Below are 18,708 nucleotides of genomic sequence, written 5' to 3' on the forward strand. Positions count from 1 at the left end.
AATTTGATGCAATCCCAAATGTTAATTTTGGCTTTGACTGCCTGTGCTTCTGGGGTGTTTTCCAAGAAGTCATTGCCGGTACCTATATCTTGCAGTGTTTTTCCAATGCTCTCTAATAATTTGATGGTGTCAGGTCGTAGATTTAAGTCTTTAATCCATGTTGAGTGGATTTTTGTGTAAGGTGAAAGGTAGGGGTCTTGCTTCATCATTCTGTATGTGGAAATCCAATTTTCCCAGCACCATTTATTGAATAGACTGTCCTTGCTCCAGGGATTGGTTTTGGACCCTTGATCAAATATGAGTTGGCTGTAGATGTTTGGATTGATTTCTGGTGTTTCAATTCTGTTCCATTAGTCTATCCATCTGTTTCTGTACCAGTACCATGCTGTTTTGATTACAACTGCCCTGTAGTATGTCCTGAAATCTGGTATTGTGATGCCTCTGGCTTTGTTTTTGTTGTACAAGATTGCTTTAGCTATTCGAGGTCTCCTGTGTCTCCATATAAATTTCAGCATCATTTTTTCTAGATCTGAGAAGAAGGTCTTCGGTATCTTGATTGGTATTGCATTGAATGTATAAATTGCTTTTGGGAGAATGGACATTTTGATGATATTGATTCTTCCAATCCATGAGCATGGAAGATTTTTCCATTTTTTGGTATCCTCTTCTATTTCTTTCTTTAAGGTTTTGTAATTTTCATCATAGAGATCTTTAACGTCCTTGGTTAAGTTTATTCCAAGGTATTTGATTGTTTTTATAGCTATTGTGAATGGGATTGATCTTAGAAGTTCTTCCTCAGCCATGGCATTGTCTGTGTATACAAAGGCTGTTGATTTTTGTGCATTGATTTTATACCCTGCTACTTTGCCAAACTCTTCTATGAGTTCCAATAGTCTCTTAGAAGAGTTCTTTGGATACCCTAAATAAAGAATCATATCATCTGCAAAGAGGGTCTCTCTATATTTTTAAAGACTTAATTTATTTAAGAGGTAGGGTTATAGACAGAGAGGGAGAGACAGAGGGAATGGTCTTCCACCTGCTGGTTCACTCCCCAAATGGCCACAACATTTGGAGCTGAGCCAATCCAAAGCCAGGAGTCAGGGGCTTCTTCTAAGCCTCCCATGTGGGTTCAGGAGCACAAGCACCTGGACCATCTTCCACTGCCTTCCCAGACCATAGAAGAGAGCTGGGTTAGAAGAGGAGCAGCTGGGACTTGAACTGGCACCCACATGGGACGCTGACACCATAGGCAGTGGCTCTACCCACTATACCAAAGTGCCAGCCCCTTTTACATCTATATTTATGGGTGATATTTATTTGTAGTTTTATTTGTGATATATATTATTTTGGCATCAGTTAAATACTGGTATCCTGGAATAAGATGGAATATTTTCCCTTCATCTACATTTTGCAGGGGTTAGTGAATTAATTATCCTATAAATGTTTGGGGGCATTTACCAATAAAGACATCTAGTCCTGGACTTTTCTTCATGGGACTTTTAAATTTAATTATTAATATAGTTTTTTTGTTATAGGTATATTAAGATTTTATGTTTCTATTTGAGTAAGTTTTTAGTAGTCGTGTATTTCTATGAATTTATCCACTTTATCTAAGTTGTCTAACTTATTGGCATGTGATATTTCCATAGTGTTCTGTAATGTTTTGAATGTTTGTAAGGGTGGCAATGTCCCTTTCATTTCTGATCTTTACTAATTTAAGATTTTTTCCGTTTTCTTTTTCTAATTATGTTTATATGTTTCACTGATTTTTTTTTAAATAATCTTTTGGCTTCCTTGGATATCTGATTTTTTCTATTCTGTTTATTTCAATTTTAGTCTTTATTTTTCCTCCTGTTTGCTTTAGATTTAATTTGCTGTTTAGTTTTTTAAGGTGAAAGTTTAGTTTTATTGATATGATATTTTTAATGCTTTAATATAAACATTTACAGCTATAAAATTTCCTGTGGCAAACAGTAGAGATATGGGGTTGGCATTGTGATATAGCAGGTAGAGCCACTGCCTGAGATGCCAGCATCCAATACGGGTGCTGGTTCGTGTCCCAGCTGTCCCACTGCTGATCTAGTCCTGGTAATGGCAGCAGAACATGGCCTGAGTACTTGGGCCTGTCACCCATGTGGGGGACCCAGAAGCTCGTTGCATTGGCCTGGCTCTGCCCTGGCTGTCGCAGATACCTGGGGAGTGGACCAGTGGATGGAAGATCTTTTTCTCTCTGTTTCTCCCTCTCTGACTCTTTCAATTAAATAATTAAATCTCAGAAAAACAAAAACAGCATAGATGTTCCTCAGCAAACTGAATGTATAACCACCAAATATTCCAGCAAGGAACAACATGATATCAACATTCTGCCAATGGCTTCTTCCTATTTGTAAGGCAGAGGCTGCGGTAGGGCCTTGCGCTGGTGCGGGTTTTCCCTCCTCAGCTCTGCAGGGTGGGTGCTAGGTCTGGGAGTCGCCGCTACCTGTCAGGCCTGGCTGTAGTCGCTCTTGCTCTCCCTTGTGCGCCTTCGGGCCAGGCAAGGTGCAGCATCCCGAGCAGAAGGGGTGACAAAGGGGGCCGCCCCCCCCACCCCTCTCTCCCGTGCCAAGATGTGGATCCAGGTTCGAACCGTGGACGGCTCCCAGACACGCACCATCGAGGACGTTTCTCATGAAGCTACGATTGAGGAGCTGCGCCAGCGGGTTTGGGCGCTATTTGATGTGCGGTCTGAGTGCCAGCACCTTTTCTACCAGCGCAAGCAGTTGGAGAATGGATATACTTTATTTGACTATGATGCTGGACTGAATATTATTCAGCTACTAGTTTGCCCAGACTCTGATCTTCCTAGCACATCTAAACAGACTGATACACAGGTTAACCCATGTTCTAATAGTCCACCTAAAGTCAAGAAAACTTCAAGAGTGGGATCTTCCAGTCAACCATCCACATCAACTGGTGTCTATCTTATTGATCCTGGCGTTGGACTATATAAGGTAAATGAATTGGTGGATGCCAGAGATGTCGGCCTTGGTGCTTGGTTTGAAGCACATATACAGTGTTACTAGAGCTTCTGATGGACATTCACGTGGCAAAACTCCACTGAAGAATGGCAGTTCTTATACAAGGACTAATGGAAATAGAAATCATAATTCCAAAGAGAACATAAACAAATTGGACAGTGTACCTGTATGTTTACTCTGTTGCTGCTGATGAAGACGTTATTTATCATATCCAGTATGATGAATATCCAGAAAGTGGTACTCTAGAAATGGATGTAAAGGATCTTCGACCACGAGCTAGAACCATTTTAAAACGGAATGAACTAAATGTTGGTGATGTGGTAATGGTTAATTATAATGTAGAAAATCTAGGAAAAAGAGGTTTTTGGTTTGATGTGGAAATTACAACATTGAAGACAATCTCAAGGACCAAAAAGAACTTCGTGTGAAAATTTTCTTGGGGTAAGACTCTCCTCACTGATGCCATTTAATTAATGAATTAATCAGGGAAGATGAGTTTTAGGTGTTGAGCACATATCCCTTTGTTAAAAAAAAAAAAAAGATAGCTCTTATGAAAGGTGGAAATTTCATATTTTAGGAGAGAGTATTTTTTAAAGATTTATTTATTTATTTATTTATTTATGTATGTATTTGAAAGGTAGAGTTGCAGACAAGCGGTGGGCGGGGGGGAGGGTCTTCTGTCCGCTGGTTCACTCCCCAGATGGCCAGGTGGCTGAAGCCAGGAGCTTCTTCCAGGTCTCCCAGGTGGGTGCAATGGCCCAGGGACTTGGGCCATCTTCCGCTGCTTTCCCAAGCCATAGCAAAGAGCTGGATCGGAAGTGGAGCAGCCGGGACTCAAACCAGCACCCATATAGCAGGCAGTGGCTTTACCCACTACACCACAGCACCAGCCTCTGTAGGGGAATATTTTTATACATTCTTGAGAATTTTTTAAAGTGAGAATGGCTTAATTCTTCATCTCTTTTCAAGTTTGGAGTTATTTGAAACAATCTTGGAAATGGCTGAGTATTTTATTGGAGAAATCATTACTTATAAAATTCTTATAGATCAAATGAAACATTACATAAGAGCATTTTTTAAATTATTATTTGTTTGAAAGATAGTTTGCAAAGAGAGAGAAGAAAAGACAGAGTTCCTGCATCCGCTGGTTCACTCCCCAATGGCTGCAGCGTTCAGGGCTGTGCCAGGCTGAAGCCGGGAGCTGGGAGCCGGGAGTCTCCTCCAGATCTCCCACATAGGTGCACAGGCCCAGGGCCCCCTGGACATCTTCTGCAGCTTTCCCGGGTGCATCGCAGGGAGCTGGATCAGAAGTGGAGCAGCTGGGACTAAAAACAGTGCTCACATGGGATGTTGGCACTGCAGGCCATGGTGTAACCTGCTATACCACAGCACTGACCCCTACATAAGAGCATTTTAATAGCCATAATTACTGTTGAAGATCAGTGTTGATGTACTATAAATGGATGACAACCTAACAGCTATCTGCTGGACTTCTAAGACTAGCTGCAATTTTCCTTCATAGTAATTTTCTTCAACAAACTTAATAGAATTTCAAATGCAAAAAGTCCCATGGACTATTAGATCTTGCTATTTCCATTATTACTTCTTTGAGATGTTTTCCCCATGATACAAAGTCCTGGGCATTGTTTCAGTTACCTTCTTACACTTAGGAAAATACCCCATCTGCCTTTTCTGAATCGAGTTTATTTGCAGAATTATCACTAGTTTACTTTTTAAAAATGAAAATTCCTGTAAAATTGTTTCCAGTTCTTTACTATAAATAATACTTAAGTAATGATCGTGATGTATGCATTTTATGCATACTATTTCTTTATAATTATTTCTTAGGTTTGAGCATTGACCTTGAGTGTCCTCTTTTACATATGAGAAACTTAGATCTTTGTCAAGTTCTGGTTAAATGGATTAGTGATACAAGGTGACACATCTGGGAGTAAGCATCTGCTTATGGTTAAAAATATAAAGCAAAGTAGGTAAACCACATTCTGCTAGCCACCTGTGTTTGTAAATTTTTTTTTAAACACTACAGTTCCTTACTGCCATTAGTCATCTATGGCTTTTTGTGCTCAACAGCATTGTTAAATAGTTATGACTTTTTATACTAATCACTGTCTGACCCTAATGGAAAAGTTTTGCTGATACCTGAAATAAGGAAAGAGAATGTGAGCTACTGAATGAAACTTGTATTTTAGAAAACAAATTTCAGAACTTTCTATACAGACAAGTGTGAGTCTAATTCTGAATTCTAAACAACTTGACATTTCATGACCAAGAAAAAGAGAAAGCAACCTAAATAAACTGTTGAGCAGGGAACCTTGCAATGCATTTGAGTGTTGGAAGTATAAAAAAGTATGCATGCCCAATAGGAGGGTAACACAGTATACTTAAAAGTACTGAACTAAAAATGTTTTCTATAAAAAAAGAAGTTCCCCAAATGATTCTCAAAGTGGGGCACCCTGACTTTAAGGACTAGAACTATGATTTAGTGAAAATTATGGATAGACAAATACTGATTTGATAAAACAATGTGACGGCTATCCAAATAGTAAAACACACTGTTTTATAAAATGCTTTTTATCATTTACGATTTTACTAGAAGTGTTAGGAACATAAGAGCTGAAACAAAAAGTGTGACTTGTGGGTGGGATTTTTTTCCATAACTAGAAATCTTTTTGCCTTATTAGAAAGAATGGGTAAATACTCACAGTGAAATAACCATGGTAAAGGTATATAGCATTAGAGTTCCATGGTTCTGGAGTCCCATTCACTCTAACTTTTGTCAGACTTAATTTCTGCTTATCAGATGGCTTTGATTTGCATTTCCTTCACTATGAATGGAGTTGAGAACCTTTTCCTATAGTTATTGCAATTTGAATATCTTTTCTGAGCATCTGATTTCAAACTTTAGTGTGCTTTTTTGTTTTTAACTGAGTAGTCTGTCTTACTAGGTTTTAGAAGTTCCATTTATGGAGACTAGACCATTTCAGTTGTATAAAACAAAAATATCGTTTCCAGCTCTAGCACTGTGTTTTTTCTTTATGATGTTTGGATATAGTTTTCTTCATTTTAACGTAGTTGAAGTTATTAAAGTTGAAGGGAGTTTTTGTGCTTTTATGTTGTACTTAAGGAACTTTCCTATCCAGAGATCATAAAGATACTCTTTTATTACCCAGGTCATCCTTTCTTGTTCTTCAAGTAGGTCTTATATGAGGGTAGTTTGGAAAAATGGAATTAAAAGATAAAGCTTTATGTTAGTTCAAAAAAGTATAATCCATGTATGTATTTCTTCATAATATGTACTGCTGTTACTTTTTGAAGAGCCCTTACATGCATGAATTTCAAAAATTTTGGGCACCAACATGAATTTTTATTTTAGTTCCATTTCCATGTACTTTTTGAGATACCCTCATATGTTCTTAGCTCTGTGTATTTTCATCTGAATTTTCTAGTCATTTTTTCTCTTACTGGCGTCCTAGGAATGCAAGAAGCCTTTGATCTTACTTCCAGTAGTTTTACTAGACTTACTAATTTTAATTTATATCTTAATTGTTTGGGAATGTCTACCATTATAATCTGAATTATGACATTTTTGTTTTGTCTTTTCTTCATTTTTGATGTCTTTGTCTTTTTTCACCAATTGGGCCTTCCATACATTGTTGAAAAAAAGTAGGGAGAGCTAGCATCATTTTTTACCTCCTGATCTCCAGGACAAAACTTCTAAAATTTTGTCTATAATGTATTTCTTAAAATTCATAAAATAACTTGGTGAATAATTCTTTTCTTGTCTTATAGTAGTTTTGTGTCCCTTTCTTGAATGTTTGGTAGGACTTTTAAGTCCTTTAGGGCTGAATTTTCTTTGTGGGAAAGTTTTCTATGGTTGATTAGATTTCTGCAATGATCATTGGACTATTCCTATTTTCTGTTTTTTTTTTTTTTTTTTTTAAGATTTATCTATTTTATTTGAAAGGCAATTGCAGAGAGGAGGAGCAAGAGAGAGGGGTTGTCTGTCTGCTGGTTCACTCCCCAAATAGCCACAACAGCTTGGTCTGGGCCAGGCAGGAGCCAGGGCTTCATCTGGGTCTCTTATGTGGGTACACAGGCTCAAGGACTTTCCCAGGAGCATTAGCAGGGAGCTGGATCAGAGGCAGGGAAGCCAGGCCTCAGACTGGAGCCCATATGTGATGCCGGCACCACAGGCAGCAGTTTGACCCACTGTGCCACAGTGCTGGCCGCATATTTCCTATTTTTTGAAAAATGTTTTAAATTTTTTAAAAATTTGACAGGCCCAGTGAGACAGAGAGCTCCTATTTGCTTGTTCTCTTCCCAAATGTTCACAACAAACAGAGCTGGACAAGGCCAGCTAGGACCCAGGAACCCATCCAGGTCTCCCATGTGGGTCTCAGGGATCATGTCACTTGAGCCATCACTTGCCCCCTGGGTCTACATTGGAAGTAGGCTGAAATCCGGAGCCAGAGCTGGTGCTACATCGGGCACTCTGAGGTGGGAGGTGAGCATTTTAACAGCTATGCCAAACACTTTCCCTTCTTTTTGAACTGGAATTCAATTATCTAGAAATTTGTCCATTGCATCTAAATTTTTAAATTTGCCATAAATGTATTTATTAACCATATATTTTTAGGTGTATGTTATCTACTATGATATTCCTTACTTTATTCCTGAATTTAGTTTGTGACTTTTTGATCAATCTCATCAGAGGTTTATCACATTTGTTAGATTTTTGCAATGAACTAACCTTCAGCTTTAATCCTCTCTATTGTATTGACGGTGCAAAGGAAGAAGCAAATAGAGGACATGACTTTTAATCTGCCCTGGAGATTTGATAAGGGAACTTGGAGTTAAAGTTCATGCTTGTTTCTATTTTTAATTTGTGGGTACCAAAAAGTGAATATGCTTGAACTGTGTAATTCTAGTTAGCAAATACAATTTTTAAGTTGTCACTTTCTGTTTGTATTTTAGCTTTAAAGAAAAAGCACAGGTTTGGAGTCTAAATACCTTTTTCAATAGTGTGTCCACTTGCTATTATAATGATATTGTATTTAACACCATGTGAAGTTATATAAGTTTAAATACTCACAAGTAAAGTAGAATTTGGTGGGCAAGGCTAGCATAGTGGATAGAGAGAAAAAACCTGTTGCCTCAGAATATCTCACATATACCCTCCTCTACCTCCAGGAAAGCCAGCCTCTACTGAGGAGATACCAAAAGTGAGTGACACATTTCTTTTTATCATTTTTAAAATTCTTTTTATTTTAACTTTAGTTTTTTTTTTTTTTTCAAGTGAGTTGTTCTATGTTTATCATCTTGGCTGTCAATAGACAAAAGCCTCTGTCCCAGATGAACCCAAATGGAAACAAGTGTGGGCCCTTAGGAAGCCCTCGTCAGTCTAACTGTGTTGAGTCTTCTGGGAGCTGTTTTAGCTACAGCCTGACTCCAGGCTGTGTTGGGTTAGAACTATTCTGGATGGGGCCTGCACTGTGGTGTAGCAAGTAAAGCCACCGCCTGCAGTGCCGGCATCCCATATGGATGCTGGTTCAAGTCCCGGCTGCTCCTCTTCTGATCCAGCTCTCTGCTGTGGCCTGGGAAAGAGCAGACGATGACCCAAGTCCTTGGGCCCCTGTACCCACGTGGGAGACCCAGAAGAAGCTCCTGGCTTTGGATCAACGCAGCTCGGGCCATTGTGGCCATTTAGGGAGTGAACCCACGGATGGAAGACCTCTCTCTCTGTCTCTCTGCCTCTGCCTCCCTGTAACTCTGCCTTTCAAATAAATAAATAAATCTTAAAAAAAAAGGAAAAAATTTTTCTGGAGAGGATGAAGGATGAAGTCATCAGCTCAGAGCCTGTTTTTTTTTTTTTCCTAGTGACCTGTGACATTATTGACATTTTCCAACACTAAATTTAAGAAGGACTAGGCCCCTTTGGACAGGCACTGTGGCCCACACAGGAAACAGACAATCCTGAGATTTAGTATGTGTAGGCCCAGCAGGATCCAGTGGAAAGTTTGACATCTTAATCATGTTCTTACTCAGTCATCCACAGCTAATATATCTTCCTGGCAAAGCAGGTGTCTTCCATAAGGAACACAATGGGGGCAGATTGTTATCATAAGAGGCTGCCAAAGTCTGCTCTAAATTGTCCCTGAACCACTGATAATAAACCAAATTGCTACAAATAGACATCAGTTTGCAGAAATGTTAGCTGTCCAAGGGATGCCTTTGGCTTGGGGAGCAGAGGCAAATGTGTTACAAGTATCAGGTGTGTAGGAAGGGAACTTGAAGTTAGCTTTGAGGACAGCTATTGGGTCAATTGTGATAGTGAGTTGTGCTGTTCTTTGAGTGTTCCCAAGAGTTTGTCCTCAGCCTCCTCAAATCATAGTTGGTATTTTCAACAGTATGCTCCATTGGACTGGACAGGTTTACTGCTTTGGAATCCTAGGCCATATGTGAGACTGTTTGAGTTCTTGTATGAAAAAGACTGATGAGTGAGAAATTTTCATCCTGTTTTGCATCAGGGTTATACAGTGGTGACTGAAGGAATGGAGTGGAATTGGGCCAGAATCATTGCTTTTACTCTGTTTAGTCCAGGGTTCCTTGAGTGTTTGGAGAGCTGGGGCTGGAAAAGAATAGAGCCCTTTCCCAAGTGTTCAGATGCAAGAGTGTAGTGAGCTAGATGTGGAGCACTGGGCTTCGGGGGCAGCAGCACACACTCGCCTTCCCAGGGGAAGTTTTGGCGGGGAACTTTGAAGGGTCAAGACGGAGAAGAGAAAGTACATACTCTGCCCTTTCTCTTTTCTCCTCGACTGCCTGGGCTTTCATCTCTTTCCTTTTTAAAGCACAGGCTACTGTTTCAGAGAAGTCTTTATTTTATAAAATTTGGAGTGCAAACAGAAAGGGGAGAGCAGAAGTGTTATTCGTAGCCTCACCACCCAAAGATGAGCAATAACACACATTTAAGCCTGTTTTCTTTCTGTCTTTCACTCTGCCTGGTTACTTTTACCTAATTTTGATTTTTTTACTCACATTTTATTTCACTTTATGTGTTAGTACTGATTCTTTACAAACTGCTTTAATGGCTATATAATATTCTAACAGATGGGAATAGTATAAATTACTTAGCAGTTGTTGAATGTTCAATTTTTTTTCAGTGCTCTTTTTTATAAGTGAGAGTACACTAAATATCTCTGCAAATAACTCTTTCTCTGAATTTAAAAATATTTCCTGAGGATGGAGTGCTAGAAGCACAATTACTATGTTAAAGTAGGTAAGTATACCCAATACTCTTTTATGTGTTTTCTTCCCCCCCCTCCCTCCACCTCCCTCCCTCTTCCTCTCCCCCTTTCATCATGCTATAGGTTAGGTCTCTAAACTTACTGATCCTACATAGCTGCAATTTTGTACACTGTCACCTAATGTTCTTAGTATAATGCATGGGGTATGTATGGGTGTGTGTATGTGTAACCAAGTTAGCTTCCTGAAAATCATACAAATTGACAAACCCAGTCCCATTTTCCTAAATTTTGTGTTCCATTAAATGATCCTCACCACTGTAACCACAATAGCAAGGCTTACTAATTATAAGAAATCTGATTGTTATGTTGGAAGATAACTGCAATATTTTTCAAGTGCATTTGAGATCAAAATATACCTGGAAGGGAGTGGGCATTTAGCTTAACACTTAAGATGCCTGTATCCCACTTCAGAGTTTCTGAGTTCAATTCCTGGGCCCAACTCCGGATTCCAGCTTCCCACCAGTGTAGACCTTGGGAGGCTGTGCTGATGGCTCAAGGAATCAGGTTTTTATCAACCACATAGGAAATGTGTATTGAGTTCCTGCTCCTGGCATGGCCCTGCCCCAGCCCCAGCCATTGTGAACATTTAGGGAGTGAATCAGAGGTGGGAATTCTCTCCACCTCTGTCTCTAAACTAAAAAGTAAAAGCCACATGGGAGCTGAATGTGGGAGTCCCTGCTTACAGAAACAGCCCTGTTGCCCACAGATGTCTGGGACCTGATGATCAGAGACAGGGCATGGCTTCAGATGGGACACCAGGTGGGGTGAACAGACCCCATTCACGTGAGTTCTCAGCCTCACAGAAGTTTACATGAAACGTCAGTTTAAAGAAAACAGAAATTACCCCTCGTTCCATCCTCAGATAATTACATGAATCTAAAGCTTATAAATAAGATGCCAAAGTAGCAATTTTGGCAACCTTAAATTCCAGGACACTAGAACTTAGGGAGGCTGTGCTAGAAAAGACAAATAAGTGCTGTATTTATTTATATGGCATTTATATCTCATTAGCACTTTGCTAACATACTTTGAAATGTATATAAACTCATGTTAGAAACCTTTTATATATTATAAATTATTCATTAATTATGTTGTAATTAAAGTTATATTTTTACATTTTATAAACACGCCATTTACACACATATATGAGGAGAGAGCACACATGCATGCACGCTCATTGAGCTCATGAGAGACCTGTCCTTTCCTTTCCCTCCAGGCTCACTTACGGCTTTCCATTTTCTATTGCATTCTGCTTGTGTCTCGGGACTGTTACAAATGCTTGGTAGCTGAGAGTGCACTAAAGAGGGTCTAGGTACCTCACTGAGCCTAATCATGGCTTCTACAGTAACAAGAACAATGACAGCTGAATGTCTTGCTTAGGCTGTGCCAGCAGCTGTGCTGAGCATCTCCATGGATTCTCCGATTTTATCAGCACAGCAACTCCAGGGTTTGGTGTCGTACCCATTTGATAGGCAGACTGACTGAGATCTTGAGGGCTTAAATGACTTACCCAAGCTCATTCATCTAATAGTCAGTGCTCAGGGGTGGGTGTGGCCCAAGGCTGAGGCATGCAGAAAGGAATCACTTGTTTCACATTAAGCCTAGAAACAAAATACTCATTTGCGTGGATTTCAAAACATTTCTGTGCTCCAGTGAATAGATCTTCAGCTTCCGTTTCCATGAACTTTTGAAGTACCCATGTGTGAAGTTCTTATATTTTTTTAAGATTTATTTATTTATTTATTTGACAGGTAGAGTTATAGACAGTGAGGAGACATACAGAGAGAAAGGTGTTCCATCCCTTGGTTCACTCCCCAAATGGCCGCTACAGCCAGTGGTATGCTGATCCAATGCCAGGAGCCAGGTGCTTCTTCCTGGTCTCCCATGCAGGTGCAGGGGCCCAAGCACTTGGGCCATCCGCCATTGCCTTCCTGGGCCACAGCAGAGAGCTGGACTGGAAGAGGAGCAACCAGGACTAGAACCCGGCGCCCATATGGGATGCTGGCACTGCAGGTGGAGGATTAACCTAGTGTGCCACGGCATCGGCCCCACATTCTTGTATTTTAAAAGTGAAAAATAGAGTAGGAAAACTGTAAGTTTAGGATGCTCTTTAGTTGTAGTGAGAGTGGACTGTCATAGCTAGTGGCCAGTTGTGTTCTCTGCAAATACTAACAGATGCACCACAGTGAGCACCAGAGTTGGGAGTCACACCCAGTGCAGGGAAGCTCTGGACAGAAGCTCTGAGCCTGGTTTCTGTGTGGCTGAAGAAGAGGCTGCCACCTTGATTGGCCAGCCATACCCCTGGCATTCCAGGACACAGACCCAGAGCCTGTTCTTTCAAATGTTGCACAGCTCATTTTTTAAATAAATCTTTTATTTAATAAATATAAATTTCGTAGGTGCAGCTTTTTGGATTATAGTGGTTCTCCCCCACTTACCTGCCCTCCCACTCCCACTGGTGTACCACCTCCTACTCCCTCTCCCATCCCATTCTTCACTAAGATTCATTTTTATTTATCTTTATATACAGAAGATCAACTCCAAGTAAAGATTTCAACAGCTTGCACCCACACAGACACACAAAGTATAAAGTACTGTTTGAAGACTAGTTTTACCATTAATTCTCATAGTACAACTTATTAAGGACAGAGGTCCTACATGGGGAACAAGTGCACAGTGACTCTGGCACAGCTTTTTTTTTTTTTTTTGACAGGCAGAGTTAGTGAGAGAGAGAGACAGAGAGAAAGGTCTTCCTTTGCCATTGGTTCACCCTCCAATGGCCGCCGCGGCCAGTGCGCTGCGGCCAGCGCACCACGCTGATCCGATGGCAGGAGCCAGGTGCTTCTCCTGGTCTCCCATGGGTTGCAGGGCCCAAGTACTTGGGCCATCCTCCACTGAACTCCCTGGCCACAGCAGAGAGCTGGCCTGGAAGAGGGGCAACCGGGACAGAATCCGGTGCCCCGACTGGGACTAGAACTCAGTGTCCTGGTGCCGCAAGGTGGAGGATTAGCCTAGTGAGCCACGGCGCCGGCCAGCTTATTTTTTAAAACTGAATTTTGAGGCTTTAGATTTCATAAGGCTGACATTTTTTGCCTGGTAAGCCAATACTTTCCAATGCATTCTTGTTGAGCAATGTGGATGTTTTGTTCAAATCCTAAGCGAAAGTCAATTACAGAGTAAAAGGGAAGGTAAAATATATACAGTTATAAGCCAGAACGTAATGACAGTCATGTCACGTGATGGCAGACCTGTAACACTGCTAAGGCTGCATGTTGAGGACATTCTCTAGCCTCAGGCACCTACATTTTGTATAAAAGTAAGCTGAGGGACCTGGTGCTGTGGCGTAGTAGGCTTAGCCTCCACCTGTGGTGCTGGCATCCCATATGGGTGCCAGTTTTTGTCCTGGCTGCTCCTCTTTCAGTCCAACTCTCTGCTGATGGCCTGGGAAAGCAATGGAAATGGCCCAGGGGCATGAGCCCCTACACCCACGTGGAAGACCCTGAAGAAGCTCCTGGCTTCCAATCAGCTCAGCTCCAGCCATTGCTGCCATTTGGGGAGTGAACCAGCAGATGGAAGATCTTTTCTCTGTCTCTCCCACTCTAACTTTACCTCTTAAATAAATTTAAAACATTTTTTTTTAAATGGGAAGCTGAAAATAACTTATGCATCTTAAAAATTCAGAGAAGAGTAGAATGAATCAAATGGGGGGAGCAATAGATGTCAGAGGAAATGAAGGTGATAGAAAATAAAGAGGAACTGTTCACAGCACAGCCTGTGGAGTGATGGAGTCTGTGTTGCACTGGGGTTTTGCCCTTGCATTATCGGGCTACTGGTGCTCCAGCTCTGCTAAAAGCTCAGGTGCAGGCCCTGAGGGGCACAAAGGATTTGCTCTGGTCAGAGTTTGGTTGCTGTGGTAACAGTACTCTGTGATGGTGGTGGGGCTTTAAGCCGTGACTGGGTCAGAAGGGCTCTGTCGTCCTGAAGGGGCTGATCCCAGTATCACAGGAGTGGCTCAGTCCTTGAAAGAGTACATTCTTGACAAAAGAGTGACTTTGCCTGACTCTTCCTCACAGGCCCTCCACCCTGTGTAACACCCCGCCAGAGATGGCTCTTCACTGGGAATTCCAGCCTACAGAACCCATATGAGTGCCTGTTGTTGATAAACTGCCATCTGTGGTGGTCTGTTACAGCAGCAGAACATGGGCTGGGACATGGGCTTCTGCCAGTGTCTGATCCTGCTATCTGTTGAGCTTGGTAGCAGTCCTAACAGTAATTGCTGTGTTTCCTGAGCACTTACTCCATGCTCGTGGCCTTGCTGCATTAGCTTATTAATCTTTACAGCTTCCTACAAGGTAGATACGTTTTCCACACTTCCAACGCTAGGGAATGAGCCCTAGTTTAGAGGTTTCATTTATCCAGTGGTGACTTCCTGAGTGTTTACTTTGTGCTAGGCAGCCTTCTCAGTGAAGGTGCAGTACTGAACAAAACGTGCCTGTATGGATTTCCATCCTAGTAGCAACTGCCCGAAGTTACCAGAGGGGAGTTGTGAAGCTGGCTCACGTCATTAGTCACTTCCAATCTGCTTTCCTTTTTCAGCACCACACCCTGACCACATGGCTGCTGACCACTGCACCTGCTTCACAGGGGACTGGCACCTCAGCGTGGAGATGAGCAATGGTGAACACACAGAAGGGCCTGGTGAGTGCCAGCCCGTGTGGCTCACATTCACTTTGTTCTCGCGTGGCCCTGACCTCTTTCAGCTCTCATACACATGTCCCGAGCAGAAGGTCCAGTGCCTTTGTGTGCTCAAGGATATAACTTTACCCAGAAGAAAGTCTGGCCTGTGTCCTTGGCTTCTGGGAGGTTATCTCTGCGTCTTTGGAGTGTGACCCATGACAGGATGGTCTTTGTCCACCTAGGAGCACTGGGTCCTGCCGCAGAGTCTACAATACAATTTGGGGATGGGGCTAGCCATGTGAGTCAGTCTCAGTGGGCACTGGCCATGCTAGAAGGAACAGTGATGTGAATGGCGGCTGTCTATCACATAGTGTCCGGTGACCCCAGAGGCACTGAAGACTGAGATCGAGCATGTAGACAGTCAGTCATGCCTGTGGGTGGAGCCCCAGTGAAATCCCTGAACACCAGAGCTCGAGTGAGCTTCCCTGGTTGGCAGTACTCTGCGTCGTCACACACGATCGCCAGGAGAGTGACAGTGTCCTGGCTCCACAGGGGGCGGACAGCAGGAAGCTGTGTCCTGGGTGCTTCACCCATTGGCTGAGCCAGTCTCTGTCCTTTCCCTGCATTAAACCCTAACTGTGAGTCTTTCTGTGAGTCCTTTTGATTCATTATCAAAACTGAGTGGTTTGAGGGAACACTTGAGCTTGCAGTAGGGGTCAGAATGGAGGGCCATCTTGTGGAATGTTCCCTCAAACTTTGCACCAAACTTCAAACTTCATGCAGTACACTTCCCAGGTCTATTTTGGGGATACATTAGATTGAGAAAAACTGAAACCAGTCTGCATAATAGGAGAATGCCCCAGCTTCATGCTGGAATCATTGCTCCAGCAGTGGCCAAGGCAGCCTGTGCCCTGAGAACAGCAATAGCAGGGCAGGGACAAGTTCTGAAACCAGGCCCCAGGGCTTGGGGCTCAGCCTCCATCAAGGGTGAACGTGCACCTTAGGGTGTGCAGCTCACACCTCGGGTGACAGCTACTTCTTCCATGGCCTCAGAACATTTTCCCTCCTTTACGTGATTACTTATTTACATCCTCTGTCATCCTAAAGGGATTGGAAGTAACTTGAATAGGTATGTATGTGCTCCAGTGAACTCACTTTCCAAAAAAAAAAGGGGGGGTGGGGAGGGAAGTGGCAGAGGAAGAGGGAGGGGAGCAAATGGGAAAGGAGCGAGAAGAAGGAGTTGGGTTGAGATTGACATCCAAAGTGCGCACCATAAACATCGCTTGCATCTACTCATTACGTTGTTTAAAGCCTCCATGTCCTTATTTATGTGCGTGTTTGTTTATTTACTTCCTTATTTATTTATTTCTGGCCTACTTACTCTGTCTCTGACTTTTCATTGCATTAAGAGCCTTCTACTGTAATAGTTGCTTGTCAGTTTTCTCCTGCATTCCTAATGGTTTTGCCTTACGCTACGATGCTGTGTGATTCATTTCCAGTGGTTCATGATTGTTAGGTCTTCATCATGGGCTACACTTTCTAGCTATGCAAAGTAAACCATTTCTCTACTTAATGCATTTTGCTGTGGATTCTATCTTGATACTAAAATGGGTACTCCTAAGCTATTATCTGTGAACAGCCACTATACCCTTGAGTAACTTTTTAATGGCAAGGTTTCAGTGTCATTTGGTTTTGTTTGTTTCTGATAAAAGCAGTATATATTTGTATTTGTTTTCAATGCAGTCCCGGAAATCTTGAGTTTGACAGAAGAGTTTAAAGTGATTGTGTGTTATCAGAGTTGATGTTTGGTATTTCTCATTCCCACACTAGCAGGTCTATCTTGAAGTTTCGGATTTCCTTCATCCATCTCCCCAAGTCTCCACCGTCTCCCTCTAATTAACATTCACCTCTTCTTCCTTACCTCCATAAATTGTATCACCAGACACCCAAATTATTGCACATAATATATGCACATAATAAAAAACACAGGGGTCTGTGTTTCCAACAAGCTTCTCAAGGAGGCACTCATGGTGGCTTGGGTGCAGATGGGAGAAGCATTATATGTCAGCTACACTGTTGGTTTATGGGGATGGAGCAGGCTGGCAGATTGGGGACCCCCATCACCACCAAAACAATCTAAAGAGCTTTGCTTGGGACACAGAGTTTCTTCCATGTGGCTGTTCCAATGCATTTTGTTTCACTATTGCCCTTCTAGTTGCCTATTAGGGAGCTCTGAGTTGCTCTGTTCTACTCATCTTCTCTTTCCAAGGTCAGCACACTTGTCTGGGACATGTCCACTTGCACATCGATTTTTAGAACATGCTTTACTTCGTTGGTGTTGGACTGAGGTCAAAGGCCTCTGCTTTTAGAAGCTGTGGTTCATTTTGGTGGGGTGTTGGGAGAGAATTATTATCTCTGTAGCTGTGTGAGACCCAGGTTTTAAATCAGTTACTATCAAGATGCCCTGGCCTACTCAGGCTTATGTGTTTTTTTGTTTGTTTAATCTTCAGCTTAGAGCTTCCCCTGGGTTATCTTAGAACAAATTTTATTTATCCCTGTTGTTTTGGGCAGTTTATTATCACTCTTACTATTCTGACTTCTGTTTCAATCCAATTTTATCTCATTTCCATATTCTTGACAATTCAAAAATAATTTTTGGGCCATTGAAAACAATTTCTTATTTCCAAGGCTGCTTCTGGTTTCATTACACTAATGAATCTCTTGGGAAAAAGGTAAATTTATGTTTCTCTTTATGGATGCTTGGAATTTCTTTGATATCAGTCTATTTCTTTCTTATCAGATTGTATTTTTTGATTCTACTGATAACATAAAAGAGATAGTTTAATTCTGTTTTCCCCCATAGAGTATGATTTTAGAGAGTTGCTTTATCTCTTTTTCTCTTAATGATTCACAAAGTCTGCAGGGGCCTCTGTATCCCTCCCTGCCTCCTAGTTTTTTCCTTTTTCTATTTACTCATTCTTCACTGCAGAGCCATTTATCCAGGCACAGTATTTTGCCAAGAAAACTTTCAATTCACTTCTGACCAGGTACAGGTTATAAAAAGAACACCCCTTGCCAAGAAAGGTTGCACATTGAATTTCCTGAATCAGTCACTTTCATTGGCGTTTTATTCATCCTGTGCTGCCAGAGGCCACCAAGTGCCTTTTCAAAGTATTCCAGGAGTGGTGGTCTTCAAATGGTAGCTCTTGAGTCTACAGGAAATGGAAATATAACTACTAAATCATTTTTCTGTACTATTGACAAATGAATAAATGATGTAAGTAATGAGCAACATGTAATTTTGCTCCTGAGTTGTCTCTTTCTCATGCTGTTTATGGGATGAATTGGAAGAGGGTCAATTCTACAGGTCATGGGGTTTCGTTAAACATATTACTAGGGAGGGTTATAAAGTGAAGATCAGCAAGGCAGAGTTCTGGGTTCCTGATCTCCAGGCATCCTTCCGGGATACCCCTGCACCACAGCCATTGGGATTTGTTTTGTCTGTGCTCTGCAGGAGGGGCTTCAGTAGAGTGACCACCTCCCTTGCTAACCCTTTTAATCTATGCTGCCTTGGTGGTGACAGAAGAGGTCAGATGCAGTTTGTTTAGGGAGGTGTTGGAATATGTATCAGGAGATGCTGGGAGGCTCTGAGAAACTGTAGATCTTCTACTGCTAGGACGGGGGCAGAG

General features: G+C 41.8%; 1 long non-coding RNA gene across 2 annotated transcripts in view; it reads left to right on the forward strand.

The window, feature by feature from the left end:
- Window positions 1–18,708, forward strand: part of LOC127486125 (uncharacterized) — a 139,962-nt gene that overhangs the window by 23,566 nt on the left and 97,688 nt on the right. For both annotated transcript variants that reach the window (XR_011382561.1, XR_011382560.1), the window contains exons 3-4: window positions 8,229–8,260; window positions 14,939–15,040. This is a non-coding gene — a long non-coding RNA (uncharacterized lncRNA). The remainder of the gene's footprint in view (window positions 1–8,228; window positions 8,261–14,938; window positions 15,041–18,708) is intronic.

This window comes from Oryctolagus cuniculus, chromosome 15 (assembly GCF_964237555.1).
Source record: "Oryctolagus cuniculus chromosome 15, mOryCun1.1, whole genome shotgun sequence".
NCBI classification, from domain to species: domain Eukaryota; kingdom Metazoa; phylum Chordata; class Mammalia; order Lagomorpha; family Leporidae; genus Oryctolagus; species Oryctolagus cuniculus.